Source organism: Canis aureus, chromosome 8 (assembly GCF_053574225.1).
Source record: "Canis aureus isolate CA01 chromosome 8, VMU_Caureus_v.1.0, whole genome shotgun sequence".
NCBI classification, from domain to species: Eukaryota; Metazoa; Chordata; class Mammalia; order Carnivora; family Canidae; genus Canis; species Canis aureus.
In genome coordinates this window covers 47,106,779-47,124,170 of record NC_135618.1, presented here as the reverse complement: position 1 = coordinate 47,124,170, position 17,392 = coordinate 47,106,779, and the positions used below count along the sequence as shown (strand labels likewise).

The 17,392-nt window shown below is 46.9% G+C and overlaps 1 protein-coding gene and 1 long non-coding RNA gene across 8 annotated transcripts in view; one reads left to right on the top strand and one right to left on the bottom strand.

Moving 5' to 3' along the window:
• SNX29 (sorting nexin 29) overlaps positions 1-17,392 on the bottom strand; it is a 531,581-nt gene that overhangs the window by 377,101 nt on the left and 137,088 nt on the right. The window lies entirely within an intron of this gene.
• LOC144319016 (uncharacterized) lies at positions 3,241-5,027 on the top strand. The gene is made up of 2 exons (XR_013384935.1): positions 3,241-3,413; positions 3,834-5,027. It is a non-coding gene; the product is annotated as an uncharacterized LOC144319016 (long non-coding RNA).

The window sequence follows — 17,392 nt, the reverse complement described above, 5'->3', positions numbered from 1 at the left end:
CTCCACCATCTTTCCCTGGCTGACTCCTCTCATTTCAAGGCAGAGATTGGAGGCCTTCTCCAGCCCTTGCACTCTGGGCAGACATCGTCCTCTGTGCTAGCACAGCATCTTCCCCTTACTGCCCTCTGAGCACTCCCAGCAGGCTTCTCTGTTGGTCTCTCCCACTAAGCTGGATGCCTTCAAAAGCAAGGGCCCTGCCTATTCACTTTGCATCCCAAGCACTCTGCTCAGGGCCTGGCACACAGTAGGTGCCCAATGAACATTTATTAATGTTTGTACTTCACTGAACCCCCAAAAACACATTTTTAACCTTGAGCCATGCCTATCCTACCACCACTAACAATAGCTGCTATAAACTCAACATTGACCCTGTGCTAAACACTGTGATAAGCACTTTATGGGATTCTCCTCCACTTCTTCCACCAACCCTCCAGGGCAGCCCCAATTCACAGGGGGAAAGGGGCCCCAGGGAGGTGAGGCAATGGAACCCAAGGTCACAGGGCCAGTGTGTGGCACAGCTCGCTGACTCTGGATCCCAGCTCTTAACCCTTACTGTGCCAGGCTTGCACACCCATGAGTCATCCATGGGCAAATAACTTTTTACCATGTCCTATGGCAACTATACTAATGTCTCCTTAATATTTTTAAGTTAATCCACATTTTAACAGAACCCTGTCCTAAGCAATAGAATCTGAAATATCACACATTTGATGGGTTATACTTCCTAAACATAATTTTAGGGGGGGGGGGAGCATTTATTTGTACAGCAAGAAAATCTACCCTAGTTTGCCAACTGGAGAACATGGCCAAGTGCCACAGCGCCCCCTCTGGCCAGCCTGAGCTCCATCTAACTTGCAGTCTCTCAGGTGTAGAATTGGATTCTGAGGACATTCACTGAATGTTGGGGCACTATGCTGGGCACTTAGGGGCTGTGGAGGAGGGATACACATATGAACAGGATACCTCTTGCAGGGAAGCTCTTGTTTTTGCTCACAGCAAGAGCGTTACTTCCCCAGCTCTTCCCCCTACCCCTGTGCTCACGTGGAAGCTGAGCCTAACTCACCTTCACAGGTAGATAATTCAGAGCTAGCTCATCAGGACTTCACTTCACTCTTCCCAGTCACAGGGGCTGACTCAAGAATGAGCACACATTTAGCCTCAGTAGGAGCCAACCAGCGTCCAACCAAAGACTTCTGTTTGACCACTAAGACCTAAGCAGCACTATCCTGCCCATCGGACATGAAACTAAGAACGCAGGAGGTCTGGAGCTGCTACAACCATCCCATGCCTGTCAGTGAAAGCAGTGTTTAGGAAGAAGGCCCACAAAGAGAGGGGACAGAGGTGGACCCTGAATCCAGCCATGCCTGAAGACAAAAATCTAACTGGGTGATAGGAGCCCATGAATCCCCTTTCTGCTTTGGTCAATTTGCATTAGAGTTCCTGACATTCCCCATCAAGAGCCCTAAATGATGCATGACCCCTCAGAAGTGCTCAGGGAATCAAAGTTCCTTCTTATTTGAATGATAAAAATAGGTCTATAAAGTAGGCTTACAAAAAACATTTAGCTGAGTAAGCCTTCAGAAACTGAAGGATCGACAATTTTTACTACACACATCACTTCTCCCCTCTGCTTAGGTGTAAGGGAGCTGACCCAAGACAGAAGAGGACGGGCAAATTATCTTTTCATGCCACTCAATTGCTGAATGGCTTGACAAGCCACGTATTTGCCACCAAACAGCTAGCAAGCACTGGGCAGTAAGGGAAAAGATGTTTGCAGATGGGGTGCCACTCAAGCTTCTCTATCCTTCAGGATGATTACCTAGAGAACCATGTTTGCAAGGCAGACTCCCAGACCATGACCCTCAAGCCAAAAATGGAGGCCTGCTCAGTTATATTCATTTCCCTGCCACACTGTGTACTTTGACTTAGTAAAAAGTTCCCAAAAGTTCTGGTAAATGTTCCTCATTTTTTCCCCTCAAAAGCCTGAACATGACAAATTCTTGATTTATTCCTACGGTGGCAATGCAAATTCACCAAGAGCCGTGGGAGAAGTCAGTCAAGAAAGCATGAATAAACACATTCCATACGAATCTCACTGCCCAAATAAGAAAATCCCAGGATTAAAAACAAGCCAAATGCTCAGACTGCTCGTACAGCTTTCCAATGCCAGCCCATTTTCAAGTGAGAAGTTTAAAAAAGTATTATCAACCAGAAAGGAACACAGTCGTAAACAGTACTAAATCTTCTCAAAGTTGTCACACTGGGCCAGAAGGGAAAATATAGTGGCTAAACTCTTCAAAGCCTCCAACCTACATAGCTAAGGATTCCCAAGCACATCTTATAAATCTGTTACACAACAATTCACTACTGCATGGGTTTCCTGAAACTGGCCTAAAATCACAAGTCTCAATTGACTATAAATTCTATTTCCCAAACTGCTCACAGTGGCCTCTGTGATGGGACTCCTGGTGGCGTCTCCAGCCTCATTCCGTAGCTCACGCCCCTCTGCTCCAGTCACACACACCTTCTCTACATTCCCTGTACATGTCCTGTGCATTATCACCTCAGGACCTTTGCATATGCTCTTTGTCTAACTGGAACAGTCTGCCCCCAGATCTGGGCAAACTGGCTCCTCCTCATCCTTCCAAACTCAGCTCCTGTGTGCCCTGCCCTCCAATCACCAAGAGGCTTTCCTTAACCAGGAAAGTGGTAGCTTCTCCCCTAGACATTCCCAGCAGCTTTATCTCAACCATCTCTTATTGGTCTTCTTGATACTTACACTACCCAAGATCTTATATTTTATGTCTTTCTTGTCGCTCACCTCCCCATCCCAACCACTGTCCAAACTCTGAATACATCCTGGCTTCATCCACACCTGCTCCCCCTCCTCGATCAGGGAGCAGCACCAACATCCATTGAGCCAAGAACAGAGTCTGCATTAGCCTTCCATCCGTTCCCTCCCACACCATGTCGAAAGGCAGAGACCAGTCACCAGACCAGGCAAGCATCAGCTTCAGCTTTAAGAAATCCACATCCTCCTGAAACCCTACCCCAGACAATACCCACTCTCAGGGAAGAAATTTCTCCACAATCCCCTTGCTACCAGCCCCTGACACCCAGCATCCATGCCACTCTCAATGGATGACTATTCTAATCACAGTAATTCTTCAGTCCAGCCTCATCCAGGGGCCCTCCAAGGCTATAGAACAATGACCAAATGACAGCACAATGGACCTGGGCTCTGCCCGGTTGCTAAGCACACCACACCCTGTCTACCTGCCAACCCTTCCATCATCCTTCCAGGTACACTTGGAGGGCTCCTCCACACAGAGGCCAGTCCCTGACCTCTCCAGCAGAGTGAGCAGATTCACCAGCAGGCCCCAGGGGACATTTCCATCTATCAGCACCAACAGGTACATTGCACAACACACACGTCTGTCTCCCAGGGTCCCCAAGGTCAAGGACCATCTTCCTTCACCATCGGTCCCACTGTCCAGAACAATGACATACCCAGAGCAGGCCACTCAGTGAACATTTGCTACTCAGGTTCCAGTGTTCATGGAGACTTCAGTCTACTTGATGGTTTTCAAACTATGGGCCATGGGCCAAACCCATCATGCTGCTTATTATGCTGTTGCTCTGTTATAGCTGTATTAAGATGTCCTTTACCTACTGCAAGTTTCTAGTCTGTTTTTAGTAAGTTTTCCAAGAACATAGACATGCTTGTTCATTTCATCTTTGTGGCTGCTTTCCTGCTAGGACAGCAGACTCTAGCGGTTGCAGCAGAGACCATCTAGGCTGCTAAACCAAAAATACTTTCTGGTCCTTTATAGGAAAAGTTTGCTTATCCCTCATCTACCTGGGAAAGCCGGGGATACTCAGGACAAGACCAACCAGCCAACCAAGTAAAAGAGGATTTAAGGGCTCCAAGTGCCAAAAAATATATAACCATAGCTCTTGAATAGAATGGGTAAGAGGTAGACAGAGGAAGCTCCCCCTGAGGTGGTAACATGTGCACCGAGCCTGGGGATCTGCCACGATCCAGGAAAAAGCATATTCCAGGAGAGGAACCATCAAGCACAAAGCCATGAAGCAAGATCAAGCCCGGCATTTCAGTCACAGCCCAGAAGAAAAAAGCACCGTCAGAAGGGGGAGAAATGGGGTTTAATGAAAGAACTCTTTACCAGCAAGGGATGGTGACTGATGAGGACCTGGCACTACTGGGAAGCCCCCATGCCACACTCCTATGGGACCAACAATCAAAGGGAGGCAATAGTATCTGGAACTGAGACTGACATGGTCAGGCAACTAAGGACCTGTGGTCTCCAGGACAGGAATACAGCCACCACCAAGCTGAGGCCTGGTAAGGGGGGAGCCAGAGAAATAAATGCCCCCACTTTGCCTTCCTCATGCCCCCACCTCCCATCCACCAAGCACCCCAACCCCCCACTGGAAGGGGAGGGGCAGAGGAGCCCAGGTGCCCTTCCTGAAGTACAGAACAAGGTAGAAAAGAATGGACATTAAATCTAGAGGGGAAGACGATATCTATATGGCAACCTCTATACATCTGATGGTAAAAATGTAGCTCCACAGGCCATCAGTGGAGAGAATTTGAACCACGTGGGATGATTAGAGGTACCAGGTAGATGTACTCTTAGAGAGAAAAAAAGGTTATGGGAATGGAAGGTGAAGTTCTTACTGCTGCTCTATCAAAAAAGCAATCAGGATGTACCTCGATCAGCTGTAATGTGTCAACATTCCTGAGAAGAACCAGGAAAGGAAAATTTGGGTATCTCAAAATCACACACACATTAACTGCTCCCTCTGCATGGTCAGAAATAAAAGCATTCAGGAGCACCTGGGTGGCTCAGGGTGTTAATCGTCTGTCTTCTGCTCAGGTCCTGATCCCAGGGGGTCCAGAGATCGAGCCCCACATCATGTTGCCTGCTCAGCTAGGAGCTGCTCCCCCCTCTGCCTCTGCTCCACACTCGTGCTTGCTCCACTAATAAATATTTTTTTTAAAAGCATCCAAGTTTCTTTTTTTTTTTTTTTTTTATGATAGTCACACAGAGAGAGAGAGAAAGGCAGAGACATAGGCAGAGGGAGAAGGAGGCTCCATGCACCGGGAGCCTGACGTGGGATTCGATCCCGGGTCTCCAGGATCGAGCCCTGGGCCAAAGGCAGGTGCTAAACCACTGTGCCACCCAGGGATCCCAGCATCCAAGTTTCTACTACCTGTGACCCCAAAGAGAAAGCCTACCATCTTCCTTTCCCCAGTGATGTTGTAGAAAGAACTAAGGAATAGCACAGCACTTTTATCACTAAGTTATTATTTTAAGTGCTCAATAAATAGTAGCTGTTAGTAAAATTTGACTGTTTTGCTTAAAACCCCCATGTACTTTTCCCAGTTTTTCATTAAGATACAATTCACAATTCATTCTTTGAAAGCATTTAGTGCCAAAGTTCATAAATACGCCCAAGTATAATGAGCCATCAGCACTCATTCCAGAACATTTTCATCCCCTCAAAAAGAAACCGCATATCCATGAGCAATCATTCCCAACTGCTCCCCCCACCCACCAGCCATCTACTATCTGTCTCCACAAATTTGCCTGTTCTGGATACAACCTGTACATGGAATCATAATAGCTCAGAGTTCCTATTACATATTTTGTTTGCAACATTTTTCTGACTAGGACTTCAAAGTTGGTGGGCTGGGCTGGTCAGCAGGACACCTAAGCTGTGTAACTGCTATGTAACTCAGGAGGCAGAAGCAGAGGCTGAAATGGGTTGTGAATCCAAACCAGGTGAAGGTCAAGTATTCTCCTACCAAGCAAGTTTCTTCATGTTAAGACTTGACACTCACTCCTGGGATGGCCACCTACAGCATGAACACGGTGAAGAAGGGACATGAGGTGATCTTTAGGGGGTGGCAGGACGGTCAACTCAACCAATGCCTCACGAGCAGGCCTGCCCATCAGGACAAGTTCGGTGCTCCTCCTGGTTCTCACCAGGCTCGTAATCCCCACATGGCCTTAGAACCATTTGTTAGGATGTTTGGCTGCTCTACCTTTTCTGGAAAGGGCCTTCCTTAGGGTTCAAATAGGCAGGAAAGGTAAAGAACAGATCTTTCCTGAAGAACCAACTCTGATTAGAAGTGGAAGCCTAGACATGGGATTGAGAAGATTCTGTATCTATGTCAAAGTGTGCAGGGACTGAAGACTCCCGTCTGCCACGAGCGAGGGATGCCAGAGCAGCAACAAGCTACTTGTTCCTTCATCCCTCCTAAGACGTGCGTCCAGGGCAATGAGGCTAGTACCTTTGAGGTGTGAGCACCCTGGTCAGTAGGGTCTCTTATCCTCCTACTGGTGAAGTTACTTACCTTCTTGAATTAACATTTCACTGTGGTTCTGAGGAGATGCAGTTTCCAGTTGGGGAAAATTCATCATCTTTATAAGGATACAAGTTTAGTCAGAAACATCTGAAGCCAAAGCCTAGCACATGAAGTGGCTGGGGTTCTCGAAATCCTCTTATATCTGCTCCATGCTGGGCCCTCGGATCACTAGGAATTAATTAGCTCTCACCTCTGTTCAGAAAAGTGGTCAAACCCACAGTGAGCTGAGCCACTGTCTCTGGACAGGTGGGGAATGCCATCAGCTCCCTTTAATACTCTACAGGCTCTGCCAGGACCTGGGAATTAGGCACAATTGGGGATTAACTTGGCATGGAGTCATCAGCGCACTTATAGAGATGCCAACCACACTTGGAAGCCAAAGCAGCCCTGTTGGACCTGGCAGAGGTCATCTGGCCACTTTGTTCTAACTGCTAAGATAACGAACAAGAGGTGCTCTCTACTGACACCCCCAAGAGTCTCCCTGCCAGGAGGGCTACTCTGAACAAGCAGCACGTGTGGCCAATCCCATCCTCTACCCATTCAACTGAACTCTACAAACGAAGATTTTTGTTTGGAGTTGGGGGTCAATGTCAAAGACAACTTCCTGGGCATTCACTGGTGGAGATCACAATATCATGGCCAAAAGCCATGCATGGAGCATGAGGCTAAGGGCTCAGTTCATTTCATCCTCACACCCCCACGTTACAGATGAAGGAACAGGCTCAAAGGTACCCCAGGTCACACAGCACAAAGTAAAGGACCAGGACTCCACCAGGTCAGTCAGACTTGAGCACACATGACATCATGCCTATGGGCACAGGTCCCTTCCTTGCATCACTGTCACCAGCACAACAGGGAAGGCCACAGGGCTTGTGACCCCTTACTCTCTCTCTCCATGCCGGTGTGGCCTCTCCAGCAGGGCAACCCAGGTTCTGGGTCTTCTCCCCGCCAGGGATCTTAGCACCCAACCAGTCCAGTCGACCCTTTTCTTTTCCACCAAAGCATAGCACCAATCTCCAGGCAAAGGCCACTGGAGGGGTCTGGTGTCCCACACCAGATCTTCCACTGTACCTGTTAGGGACGTACCTGGGCTCACCTCGTTCTTGGGCTCTCAGAAAGATGAACATTCAGGAGCTCTTAGCTGTTCCTCCCAAAGGCTTAGCTAAATTGTGTGTTCTGCTGAATTCACCAACTTAACATAATATTTTTCCGTCAACATGATGTACAGAATATTTCCAAGCAGTCACAGGCACATAATTACACTGTCACCAGCTTCCCACCAAATCTACTTCCTCCTGGGATAGTTTTCTCTTCTGATCGGCACAGGTGTAATAGGCACCAGAGTGGCCTTGCAGTGGGAAGGGGTTGTCAGGTGGCACCAGCAGGATGGGGACATCCAGCAGAGTGTGTCACAGGTGCAAGGAGAGGGGTGGAGGGGAGTGCAGGGAGAAAGAGACCAAGTTTTACTCAAGATACACTTACTCCTCAAATACTCCAGATTCCTAACATCTATTGTGTTAGGTGCAGGGTTCAGGCCTGAACAGCCAGACAATACAAACACCATGTCCCCCCTCTCTCATGGAAGTCCAAGTCCAGTAGGAGACAGACTATCATCAGAGAGGCCCCCAAATATGTAATTATAAACCAGAGTCAGGGCTATGAAGAAAACCCTGCTAGAATCTACAAAAGAATACCCTGACCCATCTCAAGGATCTCCGAGGATGGGAGAGCATAGCTCCCCCCATCAAAGCCCTCAGGCCTAGAGGATCAGATTCCACTTCTAAAAGTAAACGTTTTCTCTCCTTCTGAAGGACTACAGTAAGCCTGCTGCCAAATCCCCCCCACCCTAAAATCTATATCATTCCAGTGTTCTCTAAATTTTAAAGAAGAGCAAAAGAGAGAGCCAAGCTCCCAATAACTTAGATGTCAAAATCTGCAAAAAATAAAAAAGGACTCCACGTCTAATTGTTCTTAATGCTTTAATAGAACATTCCCCGATAAAACAGCTCCCAGCAGTTTAACCTTCAAAGCGAGAGGAAACTGTCTCCATAACTCAGACTGGAAGAAGGTAAAAGAACAGAACTAGAACACATCAGACAAATTGCCTCCTGTTTTTCTTCAATTTAAAGCTCCACAATTTGTCTTCCTGTCACAATGTCTTGCTACATAAAACTTTCTGAGAAAGCTGCATTCTCAAGTTCCCCGTGAAGATTCGGGGAAAAACGGTACAGGGAGATAGGCAACAGAGGCTCTTGGCCTGCGTCGTACATCCCAGGAGACTGGCCGAGAGACTTAGACGGGCAACAAGATGAAGGTTCAGGACCAGAGGCTATTATGGAACTGAGACAATGTGGGAGGCAGCCCGTTTTAAACCACCGTTAGTGTGGACCATGAGCAGCCAGGGCCGGGACAAAAACACAGCACCTAAGAGACCCACTGCGACCATGACACAGGGGTAACGCCATCCTGATGGCCGTGAAAAGGGAAATCAAGGGGACTCGACAACAGAGTCAGGTGGCAGACAGAGGTTCAAACCCCAGCCCCACCCACTGCATAGATGTGGGACCTTGGGCAACCTGCCTCCCCCAGCACATCCCCCTTTAAACTGGGAGCTGCAGGACCCAACTCACTGACCGCTGTGAGGAATAACTGAGCTGGTAGGAGACCAAACAATCCATGGTGCAGAGAGAACACTTCTAAAATGGGTAAAAGTTATTCAGCCACGTTCCACCCCTAATTAACAGGCAGCACGTGTTCAGGGACCTATGGGTGCACACCACACTCATTCACCTCCCAGGCAGACACAGTCCTCAGTAATGCTGCTGCAAACAGACCTCAGCCTGTGTGCAAGCGACTAAAGAGCCCAAAGAAGGCCTTGCTGCCTGCTGCTTTGGAGAAGCCGGTTCACCCTATTTGATGCATGAGTAACTTGAGGCTCAGGGAAGGGATGCACTCAGGGTTGCACAGCACAGACAAGAAAGGATTTCCAGATAGCTCTACTCAGAACCCTAGGGCCCAACCCATCAGGCTACAGTCTCCTCTCCAGATACTATGAGGCAAAACCTTGAGATGACCGCCTGCAGGGGTCCTGACCTGCCATCTATAAACCAGTTTCCTGCACTGTATGTGGGGGCTGAGGACTCAAATATGCATTTGGGACCTCCTCTTAACAGGAAAGAGTTACAGAAACCAAAGAGTCTACATGGGTTATCTACAAAGTATTATTATGTAAGCAGTAACCATCACAAGGCATAGCTGCTTCTGAGAGCCTTAACCACCTGTGCCAGTATTATGATTACAAAAGGAGGGGGGTGTCCTGGGTGGCTCAGTGGTTCAGCATCTGCCTTTGGCTAAGGTCATGATCTCGGGATCCTGGGATGACTCCTGCATCGGGCTCCCTGCCAGGGGCCTGCGTTTCCCTCTGCCTGTGTCTCTGCCTCTCTGGAAAATAGATAAAGCCTTTAAAAGAGGGGGAAAGGCTTCTCCCTACAAGAGGGGTGTGCTCCAGGCACCCCGGCCACACAGTGCAGACAAGCTGTACTGTATAACCATCCACTCACATAACAAGAACTAGAAGGGATTAATAGAATAGGTCTGGAGGAGAGGGTGGGGGAAGCATGCTGAGACAAGGCTGCCCTCTCTTCAGAGATCAGGAGGGGGAGCAGCCGTGCCAAGTCCCAAGGGTATGATGCCCCAGGCAGAAGAAACAAAGATCCCCACAGGGAAGCAAGGAGGCACAGGTCAGATCGTGCAGGGCCTGCAGGCCATGGTCAAGAGTGAAGATCCCCTCCCAATGCAGAGCATCTTAATCATGAGGAGGACATGAGCAGATTTCTACTTCTAAAAGTAAAATCCAAACAGATTCAACTGAAGCCACTGTAAGAACTTGAAACAAAGATCTGTGATAATAGATGATACCAAGAGATCACTGCTAATTGTATTAAAGGGGATAACAGCATTGCATACTGTTCGGTTTTTCACGAGTCCTTACCTGTAAGAGATTCATATAAAACCAATTTCACAGGTGATCTAATACCTAGCATTTGAAGCATTCCAGTGAAACACCAAGCAGTTAGTGTGAAGGGACAGGCAAAACAAGACTGACAAAATGTTAGGAACTGCTAAGGCTGGGTGGTGGGTTAGATTATTTCTATATATTTGGAAAATACCATAATAAAACAATTAAATAAGAAACATGGGCAAACAGATATTAAGTTTCACTCTGTAGCCAGGTGGCAGAGAAGGACAGAGCCATCTTGGTCTCATTAGGTCCTTGGAAAGCCAAGGTCACAACCTAATTAGCAACCAACCTGGGCAGAAAACCCAGGTCACACCCCCCTGATGCCCACCATCCCTGTGCATCTGTCTGCTAGAAGACCACATCTCTTGCCCAGTTGAGCAATTTTCAAGTCAGATAAAGGAGTCAAAAGATTAGCCTCAATCTGTACAGATGAACCCAAATCACATGCTGTGATCACCCCAGTGACCCAGGGACAACCTCCTCCCTAGTGGACTGGGGGCCTACTCATGTTCTGACACAGCAATTACAAAGAGATACAGGTTCATACACCCAACATGGAGATGTGATCACTGGGCAGTAGCAAGCTCGTTAGCTGAGGTTTCAGGCTATCATCGCCACAGGGCTTCATGGTTTCCATGCTGCTTCACTTGCCAAAAGCCCTGCCACTAGGAAGGATGCTCAGGCCTGAAGAAAACCTCACAGTGAAAACACTGGTGGCAGCAAGGACCCAGGTGGGGTATGGTCTTCTGCTCTAGGAGCTATTCAAGTACCTCCACTTACAGCCTGTTTATCCTCCCCTCACCCCAGGGAACCAAGGCTGCTGGGCAGACAGAGCCTAATCCAAGTGTGGAGCAACCAGCATCACACCCCTCAGTGTTGATCCCACCATGGTCTCACGGCACCATCTTCTCTCTGGAATCACCACCCTACTTAGATGCAGCAGCCACCACCTCTTACCTGAATGGCTCCGGCTTACACTCAGTCCTCCGGTCTGGGAGAGGGAATGGTCCACAGAACAGACCTGATTAAGTACTCTCCTGCCTAAGGGGCTTTGCTAGCTCTCCACCATTTACAGAACCAGGGCCAAACTCATTGGAGCCTTTGGAATTATCCTCAGGCCTTTCTTCCGGACCCTTCCTCAGTCATGCCCCAAATACACCCTGGACTCCAGGGCTCTGGATTGCAGCCATGTCGAGCTACCTGAATCTTCCTCAACATACCATCCAAATGGTCCTCTCTCGCCCTTGCACAGACTCTTCTCTCTGCCTACCATACCCTTCTGTGAGCTTCTGGAACTCAGAAACCACATTTTTGTCAGCCTTGGATCCCTGGGCATCTGGAAACCATAACTGATTAAGATGGTGATCAAGACATGGGAAGATATAAAACACCCTCCAGCCATCAACTTGCTATTCCACACCCTGCCACGTTTCTTTACCTGCATTACGTCCTTCAATCCTCACCATCACCAATGAAAAAGCTCTTTATTACCCCCTTTTATGGATTATTTTTAATTAAAGTTCACAGAAGTAAAGTTAAAGTGTGATGCCCAACATCACACAGCTAGCGTAGCAAGCAAATGCTTAGGACAGGGATTTGAACCAAGATCTTCCTGACTCAAAAGCCATTCTGGGGCACCTGAGTGGCTCAGTCAGATGAACGTCTAACTCCTGGTGTCAGCTCAGCTCATGATCTCAGGGTCCTGAGATCAAACCCCACATTAGGCTCCCAGCTCAGCAGGGGATCTGCTTCCCCTCTCTCTCCCTCTGCCCCTTCCCACCACCTGCATGCACAGCACTCTCTCAATCTCTAAAATAAATCTTTAAGAAGAAAGAAAAAAAAGGGCACCTGAGTGCTCAGTCCATTAAGCAACTGCCTTTTTGTCAAATAAATAAAAATCTTAAAAAAAAAAAAAAAAAGCCACTCTGCTCATCACCATGGGGGTAAGTGAATCTACCAATGACCACAAAATACAACCTCATCTTTCTCATAACAAAAGTGACTTTTCCCTCTGAGAGTGGACTATGCTCAAGGCATCGAACACAGACCACTTTGTGCCTTTCAAAATACCAAAATACCAATTCTTCCCTTCTGCTGTCCTGTTTGGGATGATGAGATACCCAACTAAAAACAAAAAAAATCTCAGCATTCCTAACAGAGTAAATTCAGGCCACATAAGTGAAAAACTGTTTTGAGAGAGTGGGGATAATCTCCTTAAAAGAGGTCAGCACAGGGGCACCTGGGTGGCTTGGTCAGTTAAGTAACTGACTCTCGATTTCAGCTCAGGTAATGATCTCAGGGTCATGGTACAGAGCCCCACATCAAACTCTGCACACAGCAAAGAGTCTACTTGGGACTCTGTCTCTCCCTCTGCCCCTCCCCACCCCATGCTCTCTATATAAAATCTTTTAAAACTTAAAAAAAGTCAGCACAAACTGTTTTTTACTCCTCCTCTGCTTCATCCTTCCTGCTGCTTAGAATGCAGATGTGATAGCTGGGTAGCTTTCTTAGACCACAAAAGGACATTAGAAAGATAAGCTCAATGCAGCAGAGCAACAACGTAGACGTGACTGACCAATACACATTTGTTCCTTCAAGACCCCTCCAGGCTTTGATACATGTCAGGCATTGCACAGGTCCCTGAAACAGACCTGAGAGCAATGCAGCCCTGTAAGGTTTGTGATCTAAGAAAAAAAAGTCAGCAACAGCTAACATAGTAACATGCTAGAAGCAGCCAAATGTCATGGGGTGGGAGGGCGGTGAGGGAGGAGAAAAAGAGCAAATAAGGGAGACCGAGAACACAGGGAAGAGAGATGGCACTAGGAAACCGCACAGACAGGGGAGTCAATGAAGAGAAAAACAAGACCTAAAGACGCCATTAACTTGACTCCTGGTGAACACCCCCTGGGCAACAGCCCCAGAGAGTGGGGAAGAGATGCAGAGGCCTGGTGTGGATTCAGATCCATGGAACAGAAACAAGGCACAACTGGACTCAAAAGCAAACCTCTTACCCCCCCCACCCCCCCCACCCCCCCCACCCCCCCACCCCCACCCCGTGAACATTTTCAAATGGCCTCTTTGGATGGCGTGGTTCACAAGGGGTTTTACTACAGCTCAGTAGGTGGCGTTCCAGGATCCCCACCCCACACAGCTCCACTCTCAGGAAGGCTGCATTTGAAGAAAGGGTTCTTGGGCTTAAAAGGTTTTCATGATACTGGTTAGGCCATAGGAACCATGTGATGGCAAGTAAGCATCTCATGCATCTGTGCAGTGTGTTTGGCACCCAGTATAAACTCTGAACTTTCATTTGTTCATCGAGCAAATAAACTTCGCAAACTTCCCAAATCCCTCAGTTTGACAGTTGTCTCTCCTGAAACTGCATTTCTGCTGCTGCCAAGAATATCTCCCCTCCACTGAGCTTCCTGTTGCTCCCCCCCTCCCCGGCTCCAGAATAACAAGAAGTTGCTTGGTGGTGATGTCACTGCCACTGTCACCGCCTGCAGGGCATTCACATGCTGGCTATATTTAAGACCCAGGCTTCATGTTCAGTGACATGGAAATTGCCACCTTGCAAACCATACCGGAAAGGCAAGGTTCGAAAATTTTTCTACGAATAACCAGCTTACAAAATCTGCCTCTCCCAGGGCCAAGGGGAAAAGCCAAGGTGTTAAACTGAGCAATGGGTTCCAGCTTCTGGGATCAGCCAGGTCCAAATGGTTCATCTCAACCACTTCTCTCAAGTAGCACAAATGCTCACTCCAGATAGCGTGCTCTCTCTTCCAAATGTTCTTTCCCCAGCTCTCCAGTCTTTAGTTTGCCCTCAAAACTGTTATTTACTCCTCCAGACTGCTCTACCCACTTCTCATTAGGAAGGAAGAAAAAAAAAAAAAAACAGCAAATGGAGCATTAATGAATGGTACACACACCATAACCCTCCCCCTACCGGGGATAATTATCATAACCTTTTAATCAGAGTTGTATCGTATTTATTGGTTTGGGTAATTTTTTTTGGGGGGGGGGTAATTTTTTTTATCTCCTGCTCCTGTGCTCTGATGGGGAAAGTGATGAGCTGCAACAATATTTCAGATACAACCTTCTCCCTGTTCCCTCAGCAGCTGCAGATTTTTCGCATCTTGATGAACCACCCAAATCCATGTTTGGTGCACATTTTGCAGGGAACATCTGGCAGTGACTACTAATGGCTCTAACGCTTAACCATTCAACGTGGGCACGTGTTTCAAAACGCAGATGTTCGCGCAAATATACCTTGCTGCTTACTCCCCCTAAAAATTTTAGTCCATCAACAAAACCTGAGTCTTTGATTGGATTCTGGAAACAGAGAAAACAAACAAGCACACGGCTTTCTCCCTTGTATGTGACTGCTGTAACAGATGCCATGATGCTCCTGATCTTCTCTTCCTGTTCATGGTATTCATACAAAAAAATATCTAGGAAACTCACATGGATCACATAATTCTAGAAGGGGCAGGAAGGAACTTATATGGCTCTCCACTTTTCATGGTGTCTGAGAAGGTACTTCCATAATTTGAGGTTCAAATGTTAACACATTTGGCTTTTCCATTTTTCTGTCTGAGGGAGAGAGGATCCCCAGGTCTCTACTCCCTAAAGTAAAAATCATCCAGGAAATCATCCATATTAAGGACACCTTCACTTTCCACACTCGCAAAAGCAGGAGTCAAGGGGTGATGAAGGGTGGAGAAACCTGCTCCAATGCTGTTGGGTGGGTCCTTCTGCCTCACCCTGGAGCCAGAGCAACCCCTAAGTTGGGCCGTTAAAAGATTCATATCCTTTGCCCTGTGATCCTGCTCTAGCCAGGATGTACAGAGGAAAGAAGTTCACAGAGGGGAAAATGAGTGACAGACACAAGGATAACATCTCAGCCTGCATCCACCATGTCAGAAAACTAGCCCAAAACCAAACCCATGTGGAAACCACGAAGTCACCCGTGAGGTCCTTCTCCTCCTTCAGAACGGACAGAGGAAGGCCCTCCACATACCACCATGGGGCTATCAGGTGACACCTCTTTCTTGGAAAGAATTTTGGCAATATGGATCAAGAGCTTTTACAGATCTAGAATTTTTTTAAGTCCTTAATCTAAAGAGCTTTACCAAAAAATGTTCATGGAAATCCTGCCCCCAAAGGGGGGTGGGGAGTGGAGAGAAAAGGTTAAGGAAAGGATGTGAGAAACAAGGACACAGCCCAACACAAAATCCCACATGACCTTTGAAAAGGATATCCACAGATGGGAATAACGAGAGGAAATGTTCATGGTGGGATGCTAATTGCTTTTCAAAGCAGATAAACTTACAGATTCAGAGTGATCTGAATTATGTAAAATGAATGTATACATAAAATGAACTGGAATAAAATACCTCATAAATAATAAATATAACACATCAATGGTAATTGTGTCCAGGGGATTTTCTTCTTTAAACTACTCTTATTCTCAGACTTAAGGACTGCAATTTGTACATTTTATATTCCCGGGGGAAGGCTCTCTAAACATAATTTGAAAACTACATAGAAACACAAGAAAACATCATTAAAAAATTGCATGCACACACTGATATAAAAACTGTACTTAAATGGACTAAGGGGAAATAATCATACTAGGGTTGGGAGATTGGGATGCTCTGTTCCATTGCAGGTTACTTTTACAACATAAAGGTCTTTAAAAAAAAAAAAAAAAAGAAAAGAAAAGAAAAGAAAAAGCACAGAAAGACGAGCTTTCTCCAAAACTCTCCAGCTGACTGCCCTGGAATTCCACATGCATACATCTGAACATGAGAGCATCCAATTCAATGTCAGGTGAGCAAATCAACCTGCAAGATGGGCACGTGCTAATACCTCATATGCAGACCATTCAAGACCCATCAAAAATAAGTCTGCATGGTTTTCCTTGTTAGCTTAAAAGTATCATCAAAAGGGGCGCCTGTGTGGTGCAATCAGACAGGTGTCAGACTCTTGATTTTGGCTCAGATGGGGATCTCAGGGTCATGAGATCAAGCCCTATGTTGGGTTCCATGCTCAATGTGGAGTCTGCTTAAGACATGTTCTCTTCCTCTGCCCCTCCCCCACCCCATCTCTCTAAAATAAAATCAGTCTTTGAAAAAAATATATTGGGGTGCCTGGATGTGTACCATCAGTTAATAAGCACCTGACTCCTGATTTCAGTTCAGATCTGATCTCAGGGTCATGGGATGGAGCCCCATATCAGACTCCATGCTCAGCACTGAGTCTGCTTGAGTTTCTCCCTGTCCTTCTTCCCCTTGTGCTATATCTCAAGTAAATAAATAAATCTTTAAAAAAAATAAATAAAGCAAAAGCAAAAATGACAAATGTTAATGGTGCTAGTTCTCATAGTGGATCATAGTATTCGTTTTTTCAAACTAGCAAACAAAACTAATTCCCAACTTGACTAAGAAAAAAAAAAATAAGTGCCTTCAAACTTTCTATAAGCTCAGGGGGTCTCAGAGAACTTCACCTTTTCAGATCCTTGCTACTCAGTGTGGGTCAGGAAGCCGACGCATCAGCATCACCAGAGCTAGCAAGAAACACCTGCTATTGGCCCTGCCCAGCCCTGCTGAAACAGTTTGAGGTCCCCATGACCACCAGGTGCACTTGGTGGAGACATTCAAGTTTGAGGAGTGCTGCTCTAAACCACCGAATCTCAGCCTTGGCTGCACACTCGAATTACTGGAGCAGTTGGGGTTTCACTTCCAGGGATTCTGATTTAATTGGTCTAGAGGGGCAGCCTGCACAGTTGGTGTGCGGTTGGGTTTTTTTGGTGGGGGGGGGGGGGGCGGAGGAGTTGGACACAGTTTCAAAAGCTCCCCTGGTAAATGTAATATATATCGAAGTCTAAGTGAGGCATTTAGCTCTTCAACCCAAAGAATTCTTTATTAGAAAGTTAGTTACATCTGAGCAACAGCAGGCTAGATTAACTCCAGAAAATG